This window comes from Lolium rigidum, chromosome 1, assembly GCF_022539505.1.
Source record: "Lolium rigidum isolate FL_2022 chromosome 1, APGP_CSIRO_Lrig_0.1, whole genome shotgun sequence".
NCBI lineage: Eukaryota > Viridiplantae > Streptophyta > Magnoliopsida > Poales > Poaceae > Lolium > Lolium rigidum.
This window is the reverse complement of record NC_061508.1, coordinates 52,386,525-52,392,125: the sequence shown is the minus strand read 5'-3', so window position 1 is coordinate 52,392,125 and position 5,601 is coordinate 52,386,525.

Genomic DNA, 5,601 nt, shown 5'->3' with positions numbered 1-5,601 from the left:
TGACAGATTCTGCCTTTTATTTCGCATTGCCTCTTTTGCTGTGTTGGATTGTTTCTTTGTTCCATTAACTTCCAGTAGCTTTGAGCAATGTCCAGAAGTGTTAAGAATGATTGTGTCACCTCTGAACATGTGAATTTTTGATTATGCACTAACCCTCTAATGAGTTTGTTTTGAGTTTGGTGTGGAGGAAGTTTTCAAGGGTGAGAGGAGGATGATACAATATGATTAAGAAGAGTGAAAAGTCTAAGCTTGGGGATGCCCCCGTGGTTCATCCCTGCATATTTCAAGAAGATTCAAGCATCTAAGCTTGGGGATGCCCAAGGCATCCCCTTCTTCATCGACAACTTATCAGGTTTCTTCTCTTGAAACTATATTTTTATTCGGTCACATCTTATGTACTTTACTTGGAGCGTCTGTGTGTTTTTATTTTCGTTTTGTTATTTTCATTCTCTGAATAAATTCATGCTTGTGTGGGAGAGAGACACGCTCCGCTGGTTCATATGAACACATGTGTTCTTAGCTATACTTTTAATGTTCATGGCGAAGGTTGAAACTGCTTCGTTCATTGTTATATGGTTGGAAACAGAAAATGCCGCATGTGGTAAGTGGTATAATGTCTTGAATAATTTGATACTTGGCAATTGTTGTGCTCATATAGATCATGTTTAAGCTCTTGCATCATGTACCTTGCACCCATTAATGAATAACTACATAGAGTTTGTTAAAATTTGGTTTGCATGATTGATCTCTAGAGTCTAGATATTTTCTGGTTAAGGTGTTTGAACAACAAGGAGACAATGTAAACTCTTATAATAGTTACAATATGTTCATATGTGAGCTTTGCTGCACCTTTTATACTTGAGTTTGCTTCAAACAACCTTGCTAGCCTAGCCTTGTATTGAGAGGAATTCTTCTCGTGCATCCAAATCCTTGAGCCAATAACCATGCCATTTGTGTCCACCATACCTACCTACCACATGGTATTTCTCCGCCATTCCAAAGTAAATTACTTGAGTGCTACTTTTAAAATTTCTATTCTTTGCCTTTGCAATATATAGCTCATGGGACAAATAGCCTTAAAAACTATCGTGGTGAAGAATATGTACTTATGTGTCTTATTTCTTAATAAGTTGCTTGTTGAGCGGTAACCATGTTTCGGGGACGCCATCAACTCTTTTACCTTTGTTGAATATCATGTGAGTTGCTATGCATGTTCGTCTTGTCTGAAGTAAGGGCGATTTTCATGATCAAATGGTTTGAGTATGCATACTGTTAGAGAAGAACATTGGGCCGCTAACTAAAGCCATGATTCATGGTGGAAGTTTTAGTTTGGACAATCAATCCTCAATCTCTTATGAGAATATTAACTGTTGTTGAATGCTTATGCATTAAAGAGGAGTCCATTATCTGTTGTCTATGTTGTCCCGGTATGGATATCTAAGTTGAGAATAATCAAAATCGAGAAATCCAATGGGAGCTTTCTCCTTAGACCTTTGTACGAAGCGGCATAGAGGTACCCCTTTGTGACACTTGGTTGAAACATATGCTATGCAATGATAATCCGTGTTAATCCAAGCTAATTAGGACAAGGTGCGAGCACTATTAGTATACTATGCATGAGGCTTGCAACTTATAGGATATCTTATACATAACACATATGCTTTATTACTACCGTTGACAAAATTGTTTCTTGTTTTCAAAATGAAAAGTTCTAGCACAAATATAGTAATCAATGCTTCCCTCTGCGAAGGGCCTATCTTCTACTTTATGTTGAGTCAGTTTACCCATTCTTTCTACCTTAGAAGCAAATACTTGTGTCAACTGTGTGCATTGATTCTTACATGTTTACCTATTGCACTTGTTATATTACTTTGTGTTGACAATTATCCATGAGATAAATATGTTGAAGTTGAAAGCAACCGCTGAAACTTAATCTTCCTTTGTGTTGCTTCAATGCCTTTACTTTGAATTTATTGCTTTATGAGTAACTCTTATGCAAGACTTATTGATGCTTGTCTTGATAGTATTATTCATGAAAAGTCTTTGCTATATGGTTCAGTTGTTTACTCATTGTCTTTACCATTGCTTCGAATCGCTTCATTCATCTCATATGCTTTACAATAGTATTGATCAAGATTATGATAGCATGTCACTTAAGAAATTATTCTTGTTATCGTTTACCTACTCGAGGACGAGTACGAACTAAGCTTGGGGATGCTTGATACGTCCCAAACGTATCTATAATTTCTTATGTTCCATGCTACTTTTATGATGATACTCACATGTTTTATACACATTATATGTCATTATTATGCGTTTTCCGGAACTAACCTATTGACGAGATGCCGAAGGGCCGCTTGCTGTTTTCTGCTGTTTTTGGTTTCAGAAATCCTAGTAAGGAAATATTCTCGGAATCTGACGAAATCAACGCCCAGCATCTTAGAAATCCACGAAGCTTCCAGAACACCCGGGAAGGACCAGAGGTGGGCCACAGGGCCACCAGATGATAGGGCGGCGCGGCCAGGGCCTGGGCGCGCCCCCCTATTGTGTCACCGCCCCATCAGCCCTCCGACTCCGCCTCTTCGCCTATTTAAGCCTCCTCGACCTAAAACCTCGATACGAAAAAAGCCACGGTACGAGAATCCTTCCAGGGCCGCCGCCATCGCGAAGCCAAGATCTGGGGGACAGGAGTCTCTGTTCCGGCACGCCGCCGGGACGGGGAAGTGCCCCCGGAAGGCTCCTCCATCGACACCACCGCCATCTCCATCAACGATGCTGTCTCCCATGAGGAGGGAGTAGTTCTCCATCGAGGCTAAGGGCTGTACCTGTAGCTATGTGGTTAATCTCTCTCCTATGTACTTCAATACAATGATCTCATGAGCTGCCTTACATGATTGAGATTCATATGAGTTTTGTATCACTATTCATCTATGTGTTACTCTAGTGATGTTATTAAAGTACTCTATTCCTCCTCCATCGTGTAATGGTGACAGTGTGTGCATCATGTAGTACTTGGCGTAGGTTATGATTGTAATCTCTTGTAGATAATGAAGTTAACTATTACTATGATAGTATTGATGTGATCTATTCCTCCTTCATAGTGTGATGGTGACAGTGCGCATGCTATGTTAGTACTTGGTGTAATTGCAATGATCTATCATGCACTCTAAGGTTATTTAAATATGAACATTGAATGTTGTGGAGCTTGTTAACTCCGGCATTGAGGTGCTCTTGTAGCCCTACGCAATTAGTGGTGTTCATCATCCAACAAAAGAGTGTAGAGTGGTTTTATTATGTGATCAATGTTGAGAGTGTCCACTAGTGAAAGTATGATCCCTAGGCCTTGTTTCTAAGCATCGAAACTCCGTTTATTTACTCGTTACGTTGCATGTTTACTCGCTGCCATATTTTATTCAGATTACTATTACCACTCATATACATCCATATTACTTGTATTTCACCATCTCTTCGCCGAACTAGTGCACCTATACATCTGACAAGTGTATTAGGTGTGTTGGGGACACAAGAGACTTCTTGTATCGTGATTGCGGGGTTGCTTGAGAGGGATATCTTTGACCTCTTCCTCCCTGAGTTCGATAAACCTTGGGTGATCCACTTAAGGGAAACTTGCTGCTGTTCTACAAACCTCTGCTCTTGGAGGCCCAACACTGTCTACAAGAATAGAAGCACCCGTAGACATCAATAATTTCTATGCAAGACTTTCTTTTCAAGATAAAACCTTGCTGGATACTACTTGTTCTGGATCATTTACACGCAATGAAGAATAGTTTAAAAGGGACCTTCTTGATCGGATTCAGGAGAATACTGAAGGATGGGAGAACAACAAAGGTAAAGAGTCAGGTATAAATTATGATTATGAATGCATTGAAACTTTTATGGATACTGATAAAATTTGAAATATGAGTGTTTAATGGCAGTCAAGTAAAGGCAAATTTATATGTGCGACAACCCAAAATGCTCATAGTTCGCAAAGTTTTCATGTGTGCATGAAAAGTTGCAAATATACACATAAAATTGGGCCCTAATTCAAAAGTTTGACATGCTTCTTGTGTAGTAGTACTTTTGGATGTATCACTCGTATTTTCAAGTTTTTGGGGTCCCTTCCCACGCTAAAAAAATGTGTTAGGCCAGTAGAATGGCATGACCAACAAGTTTCAAGTAAAATTTTGAATATTTAACCAAAATGTACCAATTGATAGATGAGTTAACTTGGCTTCGTGGAAAATAAACTGTCATGTAAATGAGTAAACTGCTTTCCTACCCTTGGATCCATAGGAAAGTTTGTACTACTACAGTATAAGAGCATGTCTATTGGTTCCTCTAAATGAGGACCTCTATATCTCCATATAGAATTATAGATGACCATCTATAAGAGCATCTCAGTGGAACGTCTATATCTAGACCGTCTATATTTTTTATTTAGTCACTATCAAGTGGACCTCTTGATCTCAGATGTGTGTGGGGACGCGTGCGCCGGGAAGGATTTTGCTTTGGATGGTCCTCGCTCCGTCCTCCAGATTTGGAGGATGAGTAGAGGAAATGGATGATCCTCTGTATTTAGATGGCCGTTTAGATGAGCCACTGGAAGCGCTTTTTCAGCTCATGGTCATCTATACACATTTAGAGGATCATATAGAGGAGCCACTAGAGATGCTCTAAACACTGGAGTTATTACACCAACAGGTATGTCACTTACGTGTGGTTCCCATGCGTGAGGCCCCACACTTCAGTGAGCACAAGTCACATGCAGTAGGTAGGCAAAATCCCAGCCATCTTCTTTCGGATGGAGGTGGTAGGATGGAGGTAGTAACATTTATTCCCTCCATGGGGGAAAGATAATTCAACTTCCGAGACATTGACCAACTTTACCTGCCTCGCAGTGTGAACCCGAGATATTCATTTTTATTTAAGCAACAACTTCGTCTACTCCGGTCCTGCCAAATCCTAACCTCGCCATTTTCAGTCACCAATCGACATAGCTATGGCCTTCCGATTTGGCTCTGGTCGCCGCACGCGTAGTCCTCCCACCGACAAGGAAGCGGAGAATCAGCGGCAGCGCCGCCTTCGTTTCGTCCATCACGCGCCAGGGCATAACCAACTTGCCGGTTATTCAGCCGCCGGCGGCGGCGCTGCCCGTGGAGCCCCTCGCCAGCTGCTTCCCGTGCGGGCAGCCGGCGGCGACGCTGCCCGTGGAGCCCCTCGCCAGCTGCTTCCCGTGCGGGCTGATTGATGCAGAGGCAGGGAACTCCCGCGCAACCCCGCATGCGCCGCCCGCTCGGCACTGGCCGGCTGTTCCGCCCGCGCATGCCTCATGGACTTCTTTGCAAGCAGGTGAGCTCCCCTTCAAGGCCGGTGCGAACGATGCGGAGGCAGGGAGCTCCCGCGGCCAGTCGGCTGATCCGGCCGCCAGGGAGCTCGTATATAATGTGATGTTCCCGGCACTCTGTAGATGCCGGGATGCTCTGCAAGCTTTCGTGCAGGCAAGGAACGCGGCAGCGGCAAATCCCACGGATGCAGCATTGCAGCAGCGCGCCGATGAGGCTAAGGCGGCGCACGCGTTCCACCACGCGTACCTCGACA